This window comes from Schistocerca serialis, chromosome 3, assembly GCF_023864345.2.
Source record: "Schistocerca serialis cubense isolate TAMUIC-IGC-003099 chromosome 3, iqSchSeri2.2, whole genome shotgun sequence".
In the NCBI taxonomy this organism is placed as follows: domain Eukaryota; kingdom Metazoa; phylum Arthropoda; class Insecta; order Orthoptera; family Acrididae; genus Schistocerca; species Schistocerca serialis.
The window spans coordinates 876429367-876452807 of NC_064640.1; the positions used below are offsets into that span (position 1 = coordinate 876429367).

At 39.3% G+C, this 23441-nt stretch overlaps 1 protein-coding gene across 4 annotated transcripts in view; it reads left to right on the plus strand.

Annotated features, from left to right (window-relative positions):
- The first annotated feature begins 10769 nt into the window (after positions 1 to 10769).
- The window catches only part of LOC126471067 (regulator of nonsense transcripts 2-like), a 235293-nt gene continuing 222621 nt past the window's right edge, over positions 10770 to 23441 (plus strand). Inside the window, exons 1-3 of one of the 4 annotated variants that reach the window (XM_050099135.1) lie at positions 10789 to 10885; positions 12279 to 12324; positions 21435 to 21562. The gene's annotated coding sequence lies outside the window, so the exon portion shown is untranslated. Of the gene's footprint in view, positions 10886 to 11047; positions 11132 to 12278; positions 12325 to 21434; positions 21563 to 23441 lie in introns of those variants that run through there. The other 3 variants (XM_050099136.1, XM_050099137.1, XM_050099138.1) reach the window with 3 other exon arrangements.

A 23441-nucleotide genomic window follows, 5' to 3' on the forward strand; every position in this document is an offset into this window, starting at 1 on the left:
AAGGGCCAGAGGCAGCTTCTCATTCGCTTAGAGTATGGGTGATCAAACTTTAAAGGGCTCTCTGCAGCGTGTGTATATTTAATATGATCTTGTTCATATAGGCATCTGTAGTTTGAGGTGTCGGACTTAGCGAGCTGTTAGGAATTCTTGGATGGTCGCACTCTGAGTTATTCGGGGGGAGTATTGTGAATTCCGTTTGTCCACGCTGGAGGTGGATCGCATTGGTGCCTTTGTGACTTTTTCACAGTTTGATTGTAGAGGATAAAGATGATAGGGTGTTGAGGATCTGTTGTACTTGTACCTAGTTTGAGGCGTACAACATTGCGCGCATTTCTGGCGAATGGTCAAAACAAGGTCCTGTTGTAGTAACTGAGATCGTTCTGTTTATAGACAGGTTGCAGAAGGTAATAGATATGTCTTTCTCTGACTTAAATTGCAGAGATCAGATGGGTGAAGATAAATGCATACTCATCTATGCTTAGAAAGGGAGAATGCGTTTTTATTATTAAGTGAGTTTTGGCGGGAGTGAATATGGTTTCATATATGTGAGTGTTTAAGATTTGTGTGTGGAAATTGTCAGCCAAGGGTGAATGACGTCGGGTTCGCTTGCTGGGGAAGACACTGTTTACATCTCCTGTTGGAGATCCAAGGGGGAGATAGAGATCTGCGCTATTCAGGAATCCATTTGTGCACTGTATGTCGTTAGACAATAGCTGGAGAGAAGGTATAGGGAGAGCCCAGTTCAGCATGCTGGTCATAGGGCTGAGTGGATGGCTGTTTAGATGGACAGCTATGTGGCTTTGACATGCCACTGGCGGCGCTCGGACGCTCGCTTTGTAAGGCGCTATGGGATTAGTTTGAGCATTTAGTACTTGTTTTGGTGGTTATTGGATTAAGAACTGTAATATTGAAGGTCATGTCCTCAGCGGGACTGCTGTGTAATTGAGTAAGAGTGTTTAAGTATTGGAAGATATGTTTCGCGAATGGTGATGTTAAGTTGATGGCGCAATTTAGCTACCACTGTAAAAAAATAGCTGTCTGCTGCTGAAAGAAAGAAAGAAAGGGATGACCTTGCCCCCAGACCTGATGGATGAGTTATTAGAGAAGAGCAAGTGATAGTTGAATGATGCTATGTGTTCCAATATAGGAGTCTTTAAATGGGGGGGGGGGGGGCAGATTTTTTTTATAGGGAAATTTGTGCAATCAATAGATAGTGATATTTGACCGCTGGTGACAACAGTTAAGAGCGGAAGAATAGGTACAAATCGAGCGCTGGCAGAATGTTGTGGCAATGGTAATAATATTTAATTTAAGGTGGAGGTGGTAAATATGGACCAGGCTTTGAATATTGGTGTGAGTGTCGTATGTGCTTGATGCTCTGTATAAAAGTTTGACTCTTTAATAATTGCGTTTGGTATTTTCTGAGTGTGTGTAAAATTAATTTTACTGTTGAAAGTGCGAGAAAGATGAGTTGGTTGGTGTTTAGATAGAGGCCACATTTGTAATTCAAAAAGAGGGGATGAGAATGGTAAATTGATTGATGGACATGGCTTGTGGGGTGATATATGAGTGTCGAGATAGGGTTGAGGACGTTTGTGTATGTTGATGGTGGGATGGGTGTGAGGTTAAGTGCGGTGGGAGGTGTAAATTAGATCTTATTTTTTTTAAAAAAGTTGTAAAGTAAGAATAATATTGAGAAGGTTTTAGATGGCTGGTCACATGACAAGGCGAGAGCAGGGATGTGTAGTTATGTTTAGTTAAAGGGCCGTGTAATGTCGTGTCAGGAGCAATGCGCAGTGTGCTACAGGGTCATAGGAGGTAAAGACATGTGCTGCTATGATGTGTCTAGCGTATGGAGGCTGCGGTTTGGAATTATGCTACGTTGATATAAAGGTGACTTTCACCCGCGTTCGGTGGTCGCGGCTCGGAATTGTGACGGATCGCGGTCCTGGACGGACGTATGTGTGTGCTTTGACAACTCACGAGCGCGTTGACTGCGCTAACTCACACTTGCAGAAGCCAAGCAGGGGCTGTGCGAGGTCTGAAGTCAGACGGATGGGTGACTTCACGATCCTGTGGGCAGGGTGCGGAGTGGGGGGTACCTGCGCACGTCTGCTGAGTTATTTTGCGAGCGAATCTACAGGCTCTGCTATGCGTTATTAGGATAGTTTACGAGTACTGAGCGTATCTACACATCTGTGTGAGGAATTATTTAGTAGCAGTTTGCTATAGTGTGTACTGAAATTATGATTGGGTAGATGTCTGTGGGCTGTGCAACATGGCCCAGGGCACATCTGGGTGGGTGTTTTGTGATAGCGTGATAGATATACTGTATGGTTAAATAAGTTGTTCGAAAAAATAAATAGAGTGTTCTCAATGATGACACGCACCTGCAGCGCAGATCAGAGTGATTGGTTTTCCGTCACCATCTCGGCTGCATGCGAGTAGTAAATGTTTTCTCGGCCGCGTTAATTGTGTGTGTCAACGAGCTATGAGCTATTCTGACAAGAGACGCGAAGGCAGGTGCAGATCTGAGACGCCATCGGTATGCATGAGAAGAACAGTGCAGCTTTCACATGTGTCAGAGAAGAGTGCCCTTTCTGGTCGGCTATCACAAGCGCTCGGAAGCAGACCTTGGCTGGAGGCTCTGGAACCCCCAACCCGCCGACCACACGCGCGCGCGGCCTGCCTTGGAGCATAATCTAAGGCGCATAGGCGATATCAATTTCTCCGGTGTTAGGCGTGAATGCGACTGTGTTGAGGTCATGTTTGGGGGAGGCCGAGCAGAGACTTTTGGTCGGTTTGGCAGCTGGGGGTGTTTGGGCGCGTCTGTTGCACTATTTTGCGAGCATGTCTGTGCACTGTGCTGTGCTTTATTTGGAGAGTTTAAGAGTACAGAGCTCGTCTGCTGATATTGTGTACTGCATTATTTAAGAGCTGCTTCCTATTGTGTTGTGAAATTAAGAGTTGTTCATGTGTTTGTGGCCTGTGTCACATGACCACAGTCGGATCAGTGTGGGTGTTTTGTGACAAATATACTCCACAACTAAATAAAAGGGCTTCAAATAAATAGAGTGCAGTCCTTCCGTACTTCCCCAAGCAGCACAGCGCAGTCTGAGTGGTTATTGCGCAAAAACTGCCATCTGGTCAGACTGTGAGTGAGTCAACAAATAACTGGACAAATTTATCTGTAGAGGAGTTAGAGGTCTGGATTGAAATGAATATCTTGATGGGTGTGGTTGTGTTGGCACGTGTAGTGCACTACTGGAGTTCAGAAACTGCCTTATGTCAGCCTTACATATCGAAACCTATGAGACGCAAAATTTTCAAAAAGATATGTCCCAAATAAATAAAGTACACTCTTTCCATCTTCCATCAGCCTATGGACTGAAATTATATCCGAAAATTAGGAGTTGTTTGGCTATTTGGACGTAAATGTTTTGCACTATTTACGAGCGGTTCTCATGTCTGTAGGCTGTGCTATGAGTTATTTTTAACTGTTTACAATTAGCAAGCGTGTGTCTAGGGCATTATAAATGAGTTATGTAGGAGTGTTTTGCAGGTCTGTATGGTGTGGAACATGTCGGTGTGATACATATACTCCATTCCTAAATAAAGTAAATTGGTTCCTCCATCCATGGGCCTAGTGCAGGGTGAGTCCTTTTACCCGAAACGTATAGGAAGAGGTTGAGTGCTGGTGGCTTAGTTTAGTGGTGATGAGCTTCGTTTGCAACAATTTTCTTAGGTTGGTGGCGGGAGCGCAAGTGAGCTTTACTGGCAGATTTCAAACTTGGCGCTGGTTCCTAGGAGGAAGTGGCGGTCGGGTGGCTGAGGTTAGTACAAGTGCCTTTTCTTTGCAACAATTTTGTTAGGTTGGTAGACAAACCGGAAGTGACCTTTCTTTACTGCCAGAATTCAAACTCGGCGCTGGTTCCCAGGGAGAGGTGGCTGTCTAGTCCTCGAAAAGTAGTTGAAATTAAGTAGTTGAACACCTTTGCATACATATATGAAATTGTAAATTGAATTATTTAATATGATTAAAAACGAAATGGAATTTAGTACTTAGGTATTTACAGAAGACTATGTCTGTCGCGTGTATGGAGCGTGTGTGACGTTAAGTGGGGTGGCGGCGCAGCGATTGTACAGTTACAATGCGGACGCGAGAGAGAGAGTCAATTAGCGAGCGTTTTAGTGCGGACCAAACGAGCTGTTATACAGTCATGGCGGATTCCAATGTTGAGCAAACTTTGCCGCCAAAAGTGTAGCACTGCGTTCTCGCTTGCACAGGGACTCGTGATGGATGGTGAGTGGTCGGCATCGACAGGTTTGAACATGCTCAGGAAAACAACTTTGGCGCCAAAAGTGTGGCAGGGAACAGCCGACCGTTGTGTGATTCAGCTCTGAGGCAAACATTTTTGGCGAGAAACATGAGGAGGCGACGAATACACGTGGTGAGCGGACAAGGGACCTCTGTAACGTCAAACTCGGCAAGTTCCAACATATCCAGCGCAGACATGTTTACAACGTGGGAGCGATCGCTGGGCTCGCTGCGGCCGCCTCACGTGACAGGGAGGGCCAGGGGGTGGTGAAGATTTGAACTAATTCAGTTGGAGCGCTTACGCCATGGCGACTGTTCTGCCATATCATAGAAGTGTTGGAGAATTTATTATTTGACGCGATTCTGATAGGTTACCAGTGAAAAAAGATAAGTGATGGAGAAAGTTCGCACTTGTGATGGATTATGGTGTTGGGATTGGAAGTTGTGATAGATTTTTGTTATGGATGTAAGGAAAATGGCTTTCTCGGTGAGAAAATTGGTCAGTTTAAATAAATAATAAATGATAATAATAAATAGAAATACAGCTTTCGAGACATTATCGTGTTGGAATTTGAATTTGGCGCAATTTTCTAGTGGAGGTAGACCTATAATGATAAATAATAATAACAATATATGATAATGAATGATAATGGAAATGTCGTGTGGCTAGGGCCTCCCATCGGGTAGACCGTTCGCCTGGTGCAGGTCTTTCGATTTGACGCCACTTCGGCGACCTGCGCGTTGAATGAATGATAATAAATGACAATGAATGACAATGAATGATAACGAACGTTAACAAATGACAATGAATAATAATAATAAACAAAAGTAAGGTTTTGCAGCCATTATCGTGTTGGAATTTGAATTTGGATGGAATTTGCTAGTGGTGGCAAGTCATAATAATAAATAATAATAAATGATAATAAATAATACTAAATGATAATGAATGTTAATAAATGATAATCAATAATAATGAATAACAATAAAGACAAGTACAGTTTTGCATGCATTATCCTTTTGGAATTCTTTCTGGTTGCTTAGGTTAGTGGACGTAGCCCAATTGGCCTGTTTTACCGCCAAAATTCAAACTTCCCGCCATTTATTCTGGAGGTTAGGTTAGTGGACATAGCACAGTTGGCCTATTTTCCGCCAAAACCCGCCATCTTGGATGATGTCATGCTCTGTTGCCAAGTCTAAATGCCGCCATCTTCTATGACGTCATCGCCGCCATCTTGAATAAATTGGGCAACAATGCAGCGTGGTCTGACACGAAGGTTGTCCCTCTACTCATTGGCCCCTTACTTAGCTTTGCATTTATTGCGAGTCTCTCGCCCAGCACAAAGTCCCAAGCGACTGGAAAAAATGCATGTGGCTCCTGTATATAAGAAGGTTAAAAGAACGGATCCGCAAAATTACAAACCAGAATCCCAACATTCATCTGCTGCAGAATCCTTGAACACATTCTCAGTTCCAATACAACAAGTCTATGTCCACGAATCTGCTCGGTTTTAGAAAACATTGTTCATGCGAAACTCAGCTTTCTCTCTGTTCACATGAAATACTGTGAACTACGATTGCAGGGCCACAGACAGATTTCACATTTCTAGATTTCTGGAAAGCATTTAACATGGTGCCTCACTGCAGACTGTTAAGAGAAGTACGATCAGATATGTGAGTGACTCGAAGTCTTCTTTAGTAATAGAATCCAGTATGTTATCTTTGACGGCGAGTGGTGATCAGAGACAAGGGTATCATCAGGAGTGCTCCAGAGAAGTGCGATGGGACTGCTATTATTTTCTCTATTCATAAATTATTTGGAGGACAGCATGAGCAGCAATATGCGGTTGTATGCTGATGATTCTGTTGAGTATGGAAAGATGTCGAAATTGAGTGTCTGTAGGAGGATACAAGATGATGTAGACTAGGGTGTCCAGTTCATTTTCATTGAAAAAGGGGACATTTCAACTAAATTAGAGGAAAAACCTGGAACAATGAGGAATAAAACGGGACATAAATATTGTATTGACTAAATTTAATACACATACAAGTTTACCTTTACAACGTGCACTCAGATGATCACAAATCACTTTTTACAATTCTTCTGCCACACTATCACCGTACTTTTCACTTTTATGTACTTTATCAAGAAGTACATTTTCGTTAGAAATTGTACTCAAAAGTCAGTACACGATACACCATTTAAGTGTATTTTGACAATGAGCAAGGCCCTCACTGTTTCAACTTTCATTCTGTTTTTTTCATCTGAGCACAAAGAGTTCACTAACGAAAACACACGTTCCACAGCAGCATTTGACCCAGGAATTGCCAGACAAAACTCCACCAAATGAATCATGTTTTTTATGTTAATGCTTTTACTTTTGAAATAAGCAAATATGTGCTGCCAATGCCTATCCATTTCTGTTACTGATTTTAAGTTTACATAGTAGTCACTCACGCATTTATTTGCTCTTTTCATTTGATCACTCATGTGATGTTTCTTCGTCTTAATGTGATTCACAATGTCAGACCTTCCACCATGACCAATTTCAAATTTTGATCTGCACAACGTACATTCTACAGTTTCTCCACTGCCAGTGATGAAAGGAAACTCGCTTTTTATATTGCTGTTAAATTTACACTTTCGTTTTGGCATAATGAAACGCTGATTGCCCAGTGCAAAACATTAACATTGTGGTGACGAAAGCCAGAGAGCAAGTATCAGTGGTGTAGAGTATCTCTGGACCGAAAGGACGGATTCAGTGGATCGATTTAGGAGGGAAGAATCTTCGTTGTTATTCGTAACCCATAGTGCGTTTAAAATTACTTGCAATTTTTGACAGTTCGGTACATGTTTGGGTATGCTGAAAGTTATCACACGCTTCGTAGCGTAAATAATTGCGCAGTTAATAGCAAGTCAAACAACCAGTAGCGTAAAATACTCTAGCCAAGCGAAATCATAAAAAAACGGGACATTTGAGCGTCCCCAAAAAAACTTTCGGGACAGCGGGACATTTTGGTAAAAAACGGGACTGTCCCGAGAAAAACGGGACGAATGGACACCCTAATGTAGACAAAATTTCTAGTTGGTGTAATGCATGGCCGCTAGCACTAACTGTAGAAGAAATGTAAGTTAATGCAAATGAGTAGTATAGATAAACCCATGACGTTCAGATACAGCATTAGTAGTGTCCTGCTTGGCACAGTCCCGTTGTTTAAATAACTGGGGTTAATGTTGCAAAGCGATATGAAATGGAACGAGAATATGAAGATTATGATAGGGAATGTAAATGATCGATTTCAGTTTATTGGGAGAATTTTGCGACATTATGATTCATCTCTAAAATAGACTACGAGTGGAACGCTTGTGCGACCTATTCTTGAGTACTGTTCGAGTGTTTGGAATCGTACCAGGCCAGATTATAGGAAAACATCGAAGCAATTCAGAGGTGGGCTGCCAGTTTTGTTACCTCTGGGTTCGAACACAAAGATTACTGAGATGCTTTCGGACGCTCTTTTCGGGGAACACTATTGAGAAAATTTAGAGAACCGGCATTTGAATCTGATTGCAGAACGATTCTACTGCCACCAACGTTAATTTCGCGTAAGAACCACGAAGATAAGATACGAGGAATTAGGGCTCAATCGGAGGCATATAGCTAGTCATTTTTCCCTCGCTCTGTTTGTGAGTGGAACAGGAAAGGAAATGACTAGTAGTGATACAGGGTACCCTCCGACACGCGCCGTAAGATGGCTTGTTGAGTGTGTATTAGGTTGATGCATAAATTCGTAGTGTTTTTGTTTGGCATGTTAGTATTCCGACTGCTATGGGTTTATTTATCGATTGTCACCTTTTATTTGTAGTTCACTATTGCTATTTGAGTTTATGTATCATCACTTCGTCATTTGGGGATAGTGAATGAAAGTGTGGACGCTAGAGAATGGAGTGCCAATTGGAGAGATCGGGACATTTCGGACATCTTCTTCTGTTTGACTTCAGCAGAGGGGTGAGAACAGCAGAGGCAACATCATTTGCCACTGGACAGAGCATGGCAGGAAAATGGTTTTCTCGTTTTAAGGAGGATTTTTTGTACATTAGCGACTCTCCACATACAGAAAGACCTTCAAGGTTTGACGAAGATCGTTTAAATACATTAATCCACAATGATCCACGTCAGTGTACTCGAGAATTCACCATTGTGATGAACTGTGATCATTCCACCATAGTGGAACATTTGTATGCAATGGGGAAGGTTCAAAACTCGTGTGTATCATTACCACATGCTCAAAGCCAAAAATCACAAAAATCAGTGGGTGGCCATATGTGCACCTCTGCTTGGTTCAAATGGCTCTGAGCACTATGGGACTTAACATCTTAGGTCATCAGTCCCCTAGAACTTAGAACTACTTAAACCTAACTAACCTAAGGACATCACACACATCCATGCCCGAGGCAGGATTCGAACCTGCGACCGTGGCAGTCTTGCAGTTCCGGACTGCAGCGCCTAGAACCGCACGACCACCGCGGCCGGCGCACCTCTGCTTGCTTGTCACCAATTGGCTCATGAACAACACTGACCATTCCTACCCTGCATCATTACTGATGTCGAGAAATAGTGTCTTTGTGCTAACATAAGGAAAAGAAAGATGTGGTTGAGCCTAAAGTCAGCACCCTCTCCCCATACGAAGACCTGCACACATCCACAAAAGATAATATTATGCATCTGGTGGAACACTGATGGTGTGGTGTACTACAAATTGCTTGCACGAGGTGTAACTGTCACTGATGGCATTTATTGTCAACAACTGAGACGTCTTGCAGACGCAGTCCAAGAATAGTGACCAGGAAGACTGTGTGAAGTGATGTTACTTGATGATAACACATGCCTACATCCTGCTAGACTGACAATAAAACACTATACAGGAGTTGGGTTGGGAAGTCATTCCACAATCGCCTTATTCACCAGATCTTGCGCTCTCTATTAAACAACATTCAAAGAGTTTCCTTTACAGATGAAAATGTGTGCTGAACATGGCTCGAAGTGTTCTTTGCTTCAAAACCGTGTGATTTCTACAATCATGGAATTGGAAAGTTATCCCAGCACTGGCACACTGCTGTAAATAGTGGAGGAGACTGGAAAGATTTGTTCTAAACGGCCAATGGGACCTCACCCCACCAAAAATTTTATGATATATAAAGACTGACAAAAACCCACTGTAATTAGGGTCAGTTCTCTCTGTTCTCAAACAAACAACAAACACACAAAGCGTATCCTTCTGCAGTGATGAACCATTTTTTTCTTCCCACATCCGATTTATCCAATGCCCAGCGCCTGTGTATAGTGGCCCGTTGCCCCATACTCCCTCTTCACCCCTGGCTCCCAGTCACAGTCACGTGACCAAGTGATTTCCTCTTCTCCACCTTGCACCTTGCTGATGCATAGCTGCAGGCCAGCAAGCACGGGGCCCAGTGGATGGGCCACTGCACATGTATCCCTTTTTCCTTGCATCCCAGACATGTCGTGGGGCCAGCAGCAGATGGCCTTTACTCCCCCCGTACTCCAGCTCCTAAAACTGAAGTCGCAGTGATGTGACCAAGCTGTTTACCTTTCTATACCTTGGGTTTCAGCCTAGTTCAGCTTATGGCCAGCTAGAGTGGGCTCGGAGGAAGGACCACCTTACCCATACTCCATTTTCTCCACACCCTAATAAACCCTGCAGTCCCTGCAGTATTCCCACTCTCATCCCCTGGCCCACCTGTGCACAAGTCTTCACAATGTTAGGAGCCAGCCACCTTGGGCCCATAATACCTAACTGTAGTTGCTGTCATGTGCCTTACTGCATTCCCCCCCCCCCCCCCCCCCCACTATTACTGCCATTCATCAATGGGAAATATGGAAAACAGCAAATGAGGCCACCTCTCAGTAGTGTCCCGTTTTCTGGAGCTGTGTGGTTAAAACTCGAATGTTCGTACAATGGTTTTAAAATAAATAAAGTAGATTGTTTGCTTAAAACGCCCCTCCATTTATTAAGAGTGGACAAGAAGCTGAAAATCAAGCGGTTAGGTTCATATCAACCAAAAGATTCCTTGATGTGTCAACTCGATGGAAAAAGACGAGAACTTTCTGCAACAGTTAATTCTGTAAAAAGTCTTAGTTAACCGTGGGTGAAGAGAAACAAAAATTATTTTGTTTCTGTTGTGTGTTACCTGGAGGCAAAGAATTGTGGACAACATTTGGCTCTATGGATCTAAAGTATTTAAATGGATGAATTAAGAAGCATGAAGAAAGTAGAAAATGATTGTAAATACAAAATGTTTGGCACAATTAACATTGCTGCTCAGATTGATTCAGTGTATAAAACGACGGTTCAGGAATATAATGAATTAGTTACCAAGAAAGAGATGTCACAGTATGTGCGCTCAGCGCTTGTTGACTATCTTTGACTGACTTCTGTTTAGTGTTTGGTGTTTGACTGTTTGGTTTGATCAAGACGAAAACAGTCGTGTGAAGTTTGTATTGGAATGTTTGTAGTTACGCATGTGAGAAGCATTCGTGTTATTAAAGACTGGTAAGTGTAGATGTGGAGTACTGAATTCGTTACGGTTGCCGTAATCGTAATGTACTCACTTAATGTATCAAACAACTTGTGGCGTGGGAGAATGCTGTCCAAACATAATTTTGTGTTTCGCCCATATGCGCAGAGAGAGCAAGTCGCTTCTTGTAGTGGCATGAAAAAAACGAACACGGCATATTTGTCAAGCCTGCGTAGAAACCTCTGTTGTGTAGATACTTTGTTGTATACTGCATGGTCACAGTACGTACAGTTTTCTTTAAAATCGCCTAGTCGGAAGTTCGTTGTAGTATTCACGGAATCATGAAAGGTGCTAATTTGTAAAATAGTTTGGAGATCGCCAGAAGATATCCAGTGCAATCAGCAATTCACTAGTTCGAATACATTTTGGTTTTACACAGCCCTGAAAGTATCTTTGATGAAATACACACTTATTGACAGACACAGAGTACCACATTGTGCAATGTTAAGTAATGTTAGGTGGTTAAATGTGCCATTTATACATTTCGTGTATTACAGTACTGAATTAGTCATTTTAACGGAAAACTTTCTGTTTTTTCAGTAATATTTGCTCCATTGTGTTACAATGTTATCAGTCTAGAAGAAAGTTAAATGCAAGAAAGTAGTAAACGTAAACTTCGCTAAAGTGTTTTCGAAATTGTGCAATTACTATGTAATTTGAAGTGGTGATACACAGAAGAACTGCGTAAAATCCATCCCTCTATTACATTTTTGATCGGACCCGCAGGAACTGCATACTTCATATTAATCACCATGTAGCACAGGTGATTGATCAGGTTGTTGCATATTGTTTTTACTCGGGATAAAACCAACTTGGAAGAAATATATTTCCTCCCTCCTCCTTTCTCATAATTAAATGAAATTGTCCTTTACATATAGTGTTAACCAGGTATAAAAGACCTGCAGATTTACATTTACCTTGATCCGGTTCGCTATCATCAAGGGAACCATCTTACATCTCAACATTTGTGATTCTACGTAATGCAAAGAGAACTTTCTAAGATAAAAATGTTGTTTGACTTTTGTTATATACGATCAAATATTTATAATAGAAACTTTGTTCTGACTTTTAAATAGCTTGCCGTCCATTCGGTAAGAATAGTTGCTTGATCAATGTAATTAAATTTTCCTTAGGTGGTGTGGAAAATAGACTAAATATCCAAAACATCCACACGTTTCTATTTTTGAAGTTCTTAAAGTGCAAGTCAGAAGTAAACAGAAATGCCATATACTTGGTGCTAATGCTGCACTTGTTGTTAAGTCTTATGTGAAAATTTTTATTGTAAATATTGAATTACGGTACATTGTTACTCACCACACTGAGCAGCAGATGGGCACATTTAAAAGTAGACTGTTGGGTGTTTTTCAGCTATTGGAGAAAGTCCATCAGATGAATAAACTTTCACACCAATGTGGTGAGTAGCAATCTTATCCCAATTCCTACTATCCCAAATTTTCCATTATTTATTTTCAGATGTTGTTAGTTTCCATATTTAAACACGTTCTCATATCTGTGGTGTCACTGGAGAGACCACATTTACTTTGTTTCAGTGACAACACAAACAAATGTACATAAGTATCATTTTTAATAACATAAGTTGGATGTACCCACATTTTTTCACATCTTCCTCCATGTAAAGCAAGTGAAAATATTTTATCATATAGTCACAACATTGGTGCAACTAAGAGAAAAGTGATGCAGTCGTTCAGTTCGCAGTACAATGTATGTGAACATTGGTAGCCCGCTGATGCTGTCCTTCGATAACAAATCATCTGTAAAACTGCTAACTCAGCATCAAACCAACCGAATGTAATGGAAAATATATAAATAAGGAAGAGTACACCTGTACTTTTTGCTTCTGATCAGCTACTGGAATTTTTCAGAACCATTAAATATACAGGTTGATTTAAAGTGTGATGGTGACATCTAGTTGTGGAGAAAGTAGATGCTGGATTGAATTTCAGTGGAAGAACGCCAAGAATCCACAAAGGGTGTTGCATAACTTTTGCCTGTTGTTGTTGTTGTTATTGGTCTGTATTTAAGCATATAACTGCTACTGGCGCCATTTCATTTACATACATACATCCGCAAATTATGAGGAAGATATGACAATTATCATCATAATGTAATAAACACTCACACACATTAAAATTATAATTATAAAGCCATCTGTTTGTGTCTGTTTTGGATTTTCTTAAGTCAGGCAGCTGGATGTCAACCTGCTGTTTTTAATACGTGTGATGTTGAAGAACAGACTTTATGGTTTTGTTGATTGTCCTTTGTGTTCACAGAACAGTGTTGAATGCTGAGGAATATAACTGTTGATATTTTCGGATTTTTTTGGAATATGTGGTATAAAACTCCAAAGATACTTAAATTTTTTTGCCCCCAGATGAATCTCTGTGTAACAGTTTTTCCCATGCATTGTTTGCTACTGGATTAATGTGATAATGGTACACTTACCTTTTGCTGCACACTTTATATAACTTAGTAGGAGTGCAGTTATGTTTTTACATGTCTTACATGGCTTAAATATGCCTAAAATGAAAATGTCGCTTCAGAACTAAAATTTGGAGAGACCATATTGGTTGCAGTTGCAGTTACTGTGGAATGTAACAGGAAAGGTGTTCTTGACAAACTGGTACATTGATGTGATGGCGAATATAATTGATCAGCTGGAGATTAGCAAGGAGAAAATGTAAAGAGTAGCCTAAAGTACAGTGATCAAAATTAATGTGGTGGGTTGGAGGTGGCTAATGGAAATGAGCATTTGGTGTCATTGGCCGGGAGGCCCCTTACAGGGCAGGTCCGGCCACCTTGGTGCAGGTCGTATTACATTCGACGCCACATTGAGTGACCTGCGTGCTGGATGGGGATGAAATGATGATGAAGACGACGACACAACACCCAGACCCAGAGCAGAGAAAATCCCCAACCCAGCCGGGAATAGAACCCGGGCCCCTTAGAATGGCAGTCTGTCATGCTGACCATTCAGCTATCGGGGCGGATGAGGTGATTAATGAAATTTAAAAAGTAATGTTACAATAAAAGGCCAAAACAATAAGAAAGGAGACTCTTTTTGTTGAAACGTATACTGGAATGATGACAATGTGTAAAGTAGTGAAATGCGAATGGAATCAGTAAATTATTTGAGGAACTGTGTGGGACATTGTACGGAGTAACAAAAAGTTAATACCAGATAGATGTCAGGGGATTGCCGAAAGTTCAGAGTCCACCCTTCCTCTTGGACCTGTGATGTCATCCAGATGGCAGACACCCATATTTCAGGTGTACACAGTATAGCATCCACATCACTTTTTACAACAGTAAAAAGCACAAATGACAGGTGAAATATATAACTCTAGCAATAAAATGAAACTAACAGGGCAACCATGGGAAGTACATGATTTTAGGTGGGGTCTGACCAAATATATGACAACAAGAAACACAATATCATTCCAAAACAAATATTAACTGAAAAATGGTGCCCTCAAAATTTTCAACAATCGACCAAACCAATAGAATGCAAAAAACACACCATTGGTATCTAAATTTTGCTTGTCTTATATAGCTCAAACAAAGCTAGTGATACCAGCAACCCACACACAAATCGAATATCGTGTACTGCAAATTTCACTTGACCAGAGTTGCCACTGGATGAACCCCTTTCCATTCTTAACTTTCCCAAACTGAGATCCATGAATTTGTCCAGAACACCAACAGTGTAAATTACACAATATCCCGCAAGGCCAATCTAGATTGCATGAACCAGAAACCTCTCCTAATTGATCTCCAAACATTATCTCATTGACATCTCCACATATACAGATCCATGGTTCAAAAAGGGGGAAGGTTAGTTAACTTCATCAGGTCCCCAAACTGTCAGCACCTAACACACCCAGTGAGCAAACCAAATAACTGTAATAGCTGTGTTACACCAGCCATATCATCCCCCATGGCAGCCACTATGACTGACTATTAAATTTAACTGTTGGATCCATTCCTAGAAACAAACAACAAACACACATAATTAAATGTAACAAATGATTAAATTTCAAACTGCAAACTTAAAGCTAATAAACTGAAGACAAATTGGTAGTCAATAACTGCTGAAATTAAAAATTACTCACTGACCAACCAACAGCTACCTCCAAAAACACAATATACAACACCAGAAAAATCCAATGCGATTCTACGATTACTCGGAAACAAATTAGAAAATCAAATATCAAACACAAAGAGTGCATCACCACTTACTCACATTCTTCAAATGCCATCAATTTTAAACATGCTGTACCTCCATGACATCACACAACACAGTTATGTCACAGGTCAGAACCCACAGGTGGAATCACGGGTGTCGGGTGACCCGATGCCTGAAGGAAAAACATATACGCTGGAGTAAATTTCTACCTGTGTGTGCTGTGAAAGGTTGGAACAGTCAGGAAATATGTTACAGCACAATGAGTGTCCACTGTATATTGATTTTGTCTCTATTTGATCTCAAAACTTTGTGGGAATAGTATGGTACACGGAGTTTGTATATGAGATAGGACATACGTCTAACAACTATTAAATCTTCTAAGGGTCATTCCATGTCAAGTCACCCAGGCGTAGACACCAGCCATATCAGATTTTGATGAAACTTGGTACAATTATTTCTTTTATCATCCTGAAAGCACTTGTAAAATTATTTTGCTCTATCTCTCATAGTTTTTTTTTTTTTATAAATTTTTAAAGTTTTCAGATTTGGCGTTGTTTCAGCAGTCGGAAATCGTAACTTAAACGTGTCCTCAGAACTAAAAAAATGTGTATATTAAAGAATACTCAAGATATCAGTATGAAATTTTGGAATAAGTGTGTATATTGTATCTAAATGTGAAAAAAATTACCATAAAGATGTATTAAAATCTTCCAAATGAAAAAAAATTTACAATTTTTGGTTTTTTAGCTAACCGATGTTTAGTTTAACAAAAACTGCAATATCTAGAGTCTCAGACCTGATGATAGAAGGCTCAAATTTGTTTTAAAATACTCTTAATTGTATAGGCTATTAAATAAAAGAAAAATTATGTTGGCTTTTTAACCTGTTTAATAGTTATCTAATTTTTAAAATAATACTAATTATATTTTAAAAATAAAAAGTACCAAGTGACTTAGACACCGAAAATAAGTTTTTGTCTTCTTCGAGTAACAATGTACGCTTGGATTTTGTTTTGTTACTCCTGTGTTTCGAATTAAAAAATTATTACAGTGTTAAATAGTGCTTGGATAGTATTTTATTAAGTTTATTCAAACTTTCAGTAAGTACTGTTGCTTAGTTTAAAGAGATTCTTTTCCAATATCCTATAAAAGTAACCAGAACAGTAATCAGACCAAAAGTGAAATCAGTATGTCAGATATTCAAACCTGTAGTGTAGGGTTATTTAAAAAAATCTGACTGTTTCCAAACAACCTACACACCTTCAAAAAAGTTACAACCAGTATCTGAATTGAGTGAGGAAGAAAAAGATTTGATCCACTTACGATCTGGAATTAATCTGTGTGAATTTAAGAATATATGTCCACACCACAGCTACTACATTTTAAATGTTTTTGAAAAGTATCAAACAACATGTGTAGACCAACTAAAAAAAACTACACAAAAAGCCCATCAAAAAATCGTTGAGAAGTGTAGGCTTGGGTCTTTCTAAACAATTACTGACAAAAAATATTAGCATAAAACCTGGACAAAAGCTTTGCTCCACATGCCGTGACTTTTGTGAGGAAAAATTAAGAGCTGAAGTCAATGAAAGTGAAACAGATGATGAAGTCATGGTTGAATTAGAATCATTGGAATCCAGAAATGAATCTCTTGTACAAACAAACATTGCTCTTGATAATTTAGGTTTAACACCGATAAAGCTTCATGGCTTGTCAGAACAAAGTAAAGGGTCTTATTTTAAAAGGAAGGTTAGCAGTATTGAAAAGACTGCAAAAAAGGCGGTTTCAAATGCATTAAAATATGATGCACCAAGTTCTGATGATGACGAAGAAGAGACAAGTGTGGTTGAGAAAGCAAAGGATTTTGATGTAATGATTTCTCTTATGAAAGAGAAGATTTCATCTGTTGGGAGGTCTAGAAAAATCCAGATTCTGACCTTGGCTCCAGATTCTTGGAGTCGAAATAAAGTGATGAAAGAATTTAATGTAAGTGAGTACATGGTGCGACAAGCTAGAAAGCTAAAATCTGAAAAGGGTATTTTGGAAACTCCTGGTCCAAAAAAAGCTAAAACTCTTTCTGAAAATACAGTAAGACTTGTAACAGATTTTTGTGAAAAGGATGACAGTTCCAGAGTGCCTCCTGGAACAAAAGACAAAGTAAGCGTTCAAAAAAATGTGTCAATGCAAAAAAGACTCATTTTGTGTAACTTGAGAGAACTCTATTATTCTTTCAAATGGGAGAATCCCGAGGTAGAAGTAGGATTTTCAATATTTTGTTTCTAAATGGTGTATCCTTGCTGGTGCTGCAGGCACACACACTGTATGTGTATGCAGTATCCACCAGAATGTTAAACTATTACTGGATGCTATGAAAATTGAAGAATCTTATAAAGACCTAATTAAGATGCTTGTGTGCAACATGGAAAACCAAAACTGCATGCTACATCATTGCGACAGCTGTCCTGCAAATACTGCACTAACTGAGTACTTAACTGAAAAACTAAGTGAAGATTATTATTTAGAAGAAGAAATTGTAATCAGTCAGTGGGTTAACACAGACAGGGCAGAAATGATCAGACAGTCTATCAGTGTTGAAGGCTACATTTCTTTATTGGTTAGGTCATTGGAGAAAGCTCACCCCGCACTCGTTTATAGCAAAATCCCAATCAGCAGCCTTTAAAAGATTGAAAGAAGACCCACCACCCAAAACAGCAATTATTGTGATGGATTTCAGTGAAAATTATTCCTTTGTTATACAAAATGAGATCCAAAGTTACCACTGGAATAGAGGTGGTTGTACTCTACACCCAGTTGGAGTTTTTCTAAGAAATGAGGAAAACAATGTTTTTGTTTCCAACCACTGTTTTATTAGTGATGACCAAGAACATGACACTGGTTTTGTTAACTTTGTACAAAAAGAAATTACAAAGTGGCTGTCATTACATCATACTGCATTGACTCAGTTCACTACTTTACAGATGGTTGTGCTGGGCAGTGCAAATATAGAAACAGTTTTAAAAATTTTACTGGACACTTGAGAGACTTTAATTTGAAGGCCCAACACACTTTTTTTGCAACAAGTCATGGGAAGTCAATTTGTGATGGCCTAGGAGGAACTATTAAAAGAATTTTAAGGAAAGCCAGTCTACAGCTTTCAGACGAAGAACAAATAATGACAGCAATCGATGTGTACAAGTTTTGTGAAAAAAATATTGAAAACATTCATTTTCACTTTATTGACAAAAAAGAAGCTGATTTGTTACGGTTAAAACTAGAAAAACGTTTTTCAGCAACCCGAACCATTCCTGGAACAAGAAGTTTTCATAACTTCAAACCACTTAAAACAAACAACCTTGAAATTAGAAGGACTACAGATAGTGTAAAACCCTACTTAGTCTTCTTTCCATTCTTCTTCTGATTGGGTTCGTGTTGAACCATCCATAAATAGCTATGTGGCTGCAAATTATGATGGTAACTGGTACTTTGGACTGGTAAAAACAATATTCAATGCTGATGAAGATGCAGAAATTCTATTTCTACATCCTTCAGGACCAGCTGCATCATTTTATTGGCCTGAAAGAGAAGATTCTTGCATAGTGCCTTTGGAGCACATAGTCTGTGTAGTAGACGCACCTCAATCAAGCGGCACTGGAAGAATGTATTACTTCAAAAAAGACTGTGGGAAAAGAACTGAAAGCTGCTGGATGAAGTGGAAAAACAGTTTGAATCAGCATTAATGTTTATTAAAAAGACAAAATTACTCAAAAAATTCAATGTTTCAAGCAATCAGTTGGGTTATACATAAGTGTCGTAAGTACACTATCTTTTACATAATTCCAATGTAATCTACTATAATTAATAAACATGTTAAAAAGCCATCATTATTTTTGTTTTATCAAGTAGCCTATATGTTTAAGAGTTAATTAAAACAAATTTGAGCATTCTATCAGGTCTGAGACTCTAGATATTGCAATTCTTATAAAACAAACCATCCGTTAAAAAAAAGAAAAAAAATACATATATTTTTTCATAGAAAATATTAATATATTTTAATAGTATCATTTTTATCTTCAAATATGTGTAATAAATAAACTTGCTGCAAAAATTCATGATTTTATCTAAAGGAGTTTTTAAGACAAGCAATTTTAAAGTTTTGAATACAAATTAAATTTACCATTTCCGAAGGTTCGGAAAACGCAAAACATAAAAACTTTAAAAATTTATAAAAAAAAACTATAAGAGATACAGCAAAAAAAAATTGCAGGTGTTGTCAGGATGGTATTAGAACCATTTGAGCCAAATTTCATGAAAATCTAAGGAGGTGGGTGTAAAATTTATTTTTTATTGGGTGATTTGATATGGAATGACCCCTAATGAGGTGAGTGAGTTTGCTTAGGATGGCAGCAGTACGTTATTGCTACAGGATGCAGTTTAGTATTTACTATTGATAAGCTTTTGTTAGATTAAAACATCTGCTAGGCTAAATAAAATGATTTTAAGGATTTGTATTGCATCCTGAGAATATTGTAAAAATTTTATGAATGACCAAATCTGTTCTGTATGAAGTAGGAAGGAATTTATGCATTACAGAGTTTATATTAGTGTGTTGTAAGCCATTGAACTCCAGTTTAAAGGATTAATATGCATTATATTGAGTTACAATTAAAGTTTAGGGTTTCATTACTTGGATTTATGTCAGTATTGTCCAAGGTCTGCTTGTGTGCTGTTAGTGACGGGATTATTGAGCTTGGTCATGGCAAAGATTTCGTGCAAAAATCCATGCAGGTATGGTGTGTGAGTGGTTTTTTTTTCGCATTACAATAATAGTGATGGCATTGTCAGTGTATGTGTGAAAAAATTCAATGCAAGCAGAGTCGCATGTAACTTGAGTTATTATGGGGAAAGGAGTGTTTAAAATGGATGAAAATGATATGAAGCATAGATTTTTATAGCTGGGTTATAGTTACAAATTCGAATTGAAGTATCCCATTCAAAGTATTTGCAAGGAAATAGAAGTCAACACGGAAAAATATGATGTGGGGTGGAAAAGGAGTGAAGATATTGGACTTGAGGAGAACGATTAAGTTTTTGGAGAAATTTACAGCTCAATTTGAACATAAGGGGTTTCACTTGTGAACTTCTACAAAATAGAAGCCATTAACTCCTTGACTCAAAGAAAGGTGACATAACCGAAAACTGTCTGTGTTCTCAGGGTCATCACGCAGTTGTGTATGATCTGTGAGCATTTAATTGGTGAAAATGAAGTATAAGAATGGGTGGATGATGCAAAATACTTAGCAGCTGAAGGTCCTTTGCATTAAGTAGCTAACATAGTGGCTAATAAAAGTGACATTAATCATTCAAGGTATTATGGAGATGGGAATGGGTCTCCAGTAGAATCATTTTCTGTGATCTGGCAAGTGATGACCGCATTAACAGACAAGAGAAATTCCTTCATGTTATAGTTTAGCTGCACTCATTTAGTTATGAAACTGTTCTACTGTTCCGTGGCTGAGTGTAAAAATGGTCTGCTTGGGGGGGGGGGGGGGGGAGATAGAGATAGATGGCTGTGAAACTGGACTTGCGTTTGGGAGGAGCATAATTCAAATTTTGATTTACATTTTCTGTGGTTTCCCTAATTTGATTGACACGAATGCAGGTTGGTTCCTTTAAAAAGGATATAGAAGATTTCTGCCCTCATCATGGCCCTATCCAATCTTGTGCTCTGTGCCTATGATCCCTTAGTCAGTGGGACTTTGAATCGGGATCATCCTTCCATTTTTCTTTTGTTAGTTTATGTAGTCATCAGATGCTTCAGGTCTTTCATACCAAACAGTAGCAGGTAGAGGAAGAGATCAGGTGTGTATTGAGAGAATACTTTAAAAAATATTGAGTTAGAAATACATTTATTGCCCTAAAATTGAATCCACAAATACACTAGCAATCACTCTAATGTCTTCACACTGCACATCTACAAACATTATTCATTAGTAGTGTTCTTAAGTAGTACTGCTGTGTGCAAACTCAATAAGAAATAGAGGGGTATTCTTCTTTTCCAAGTTTAGCATATGTTCCAACAAATCTCTTTGTATATCATGCACAGATATGTTTGTGACATTAGTACAGGCCAAAATAACTAGGTATATCATAGATCATGTGCCCGCTTCCTAATTTTAGATGCAGGCATGTGCAAAATTTGCCTGGCACACCCTCCTTTGATATCATATGCCAACCCAATTACTGACATGACATTTCTTAAGCTAACCTCTTGTTGCAAGTTGAGCAAGTGCAGTTCATAATCCTTTATTCGTATAATTACAGTGGACCTTACAGAAAGAATGAAGGGAAAACCAGGTACATATGGCATTGGTAACTACTCTGCCTGACAAAAAGAGTGGAACGGTCAGAAGAGGAGGAGGAAACGAAATGAAACTTCGTGGATTTAGAAGGTATGTGATGTCATTTCAGTAATTACAAAGTTTATTCAAATATACAAGGAACTTGGCAGTATGAGCCCACATATCTTTATGAGATTGCATCCCATGTGGCCTGGATGCATGCCCCAATTTGGATGGGAAGGATATTGTAAAGCCATTGTATCCTCTTCCAAGGCAAGCTGACTGATAACTGTTGTAACTGGTTCCCAGTATCCCAAATACTGGCACCAGGACAGACTTGACATTGCAAATTGCTACTGGTACCATGTGTGTTCTGTCAGGATCAACCGGGCGATCTTGCTAACCACGGAGTACCTCGTCGTCATGCAGACAGTTTGTAGAGACATGTGCTGTGTGAGACCTGTTGAGAAATGACTCCACAATACTGCAGAACTTCAGTACACAGGATATCTCCGATGTAGCATTGTGCCATCAGAGTTCCCGCTACCACTGCCGATCATGAATTAAAGTCGTATCTGATGGCTCCCCACACTGTGACACTGGAAGTAACATCACTGCCTCTCCATAACATTGTAAGAAAGAGACTTCTCCCCAGTTTGCCGCAACACTGTTCGTCAACAGTCCTTGCCTCCTGGACATGACACCGCACCAAACACAGCCATTTGTTTCACTTAATACTTCCTGGTTGACAGGCCATGGTTGATATGTAAAACTTTTCCCAAACATTTAATCCCAAGCTGCAGGAGATATCCTTGGAGGTGAAACGATGAACTGCAATCAGAATTCGAGTGAGTGCCAAATACCAGGAAGTAGAAAGACCACCAAAGCCCATAACGTGACACTGGCTATGGCACTATCTCTGATAGTGTCAACATTCCTGATCAAAAGTAATCGATTGCCATTCTGTCGGTGCAGAGTCAACATCCATATGTTATTTAATTCAGCACCTTATTCTTTTCTCTTAAAATTATGATGATGATCATAAATTTCAATAGCATCTCTATACATGCGCAAACGATAATGTGATGTTTTCATTATGTGAATTTTATTTCATGATTACCCTCTTGGTACACGTTTTGCTATCGCCAATTTATCTCTATGTCCTAGAGAGCAATTCTATTCATGTACAACTATGTGGGTGTTAACACTTCTTTTCATCGTACCAACATAAACTAGTCCACAACTACAAGAAATTTTATATGCACCCAATGTAGCCAAAGGATGTCATATATCCTTGCTGTTTTTAAATGTGTTTTATCTTCCTGGTTGGTATGAAAATAGTTTCAACTCAATACTGGCCCAACACTTCCCCAAGCAATTTGTAATCTTACTATTAAACAGAAGGAAAACATTTCTGTTGGACTTACGTCGTTCCTCTTCGATTCTGATTCTCTTCCTAGGGGGAAGAGCTCAGTCTATCTCCTTAGTTGAATAACCATTCTTTTTAAAGGTTGACAGTAGGTGGTTAGCCTCATCTTGTAAATAAACTGCTTCACAAATTTTGTTACCCTGGCCATCAAGGTTTTTATTAAACGATTTTTATAAAACCTCCTTTTAGTGAATGGCAGGCTTAGTTTTCAGTTTTATTCCAGCAGGGGGCTTTTATCACTCAATCTGAGGGTTTGTTCCTTTTGTGTGTTGTGTCTGGCCTTTGGCCTATGGTTTTAGTTTGGGATTTTTAGTATGTCTCTTGGTGGTTGGCTGTTCCTTTTTTGTTTCCATGGTCGGCCAACCACTGTACAACTCTGTGTGCTTTTAATTCGTTGTTGTCTGGTCTTTGACTGTATCTTTCTTGCTCTGTGTTGTCTCTTGTTACCTCCGTTGCTTGTTTTTATTCCTTGTGGGTTTTCATGGTTGTGGAAAAAGGGACTGATGACCTTTGTAGTCTGGTCCTTTCAACTCCCCCCCCCCACCACCACCACCACCACCA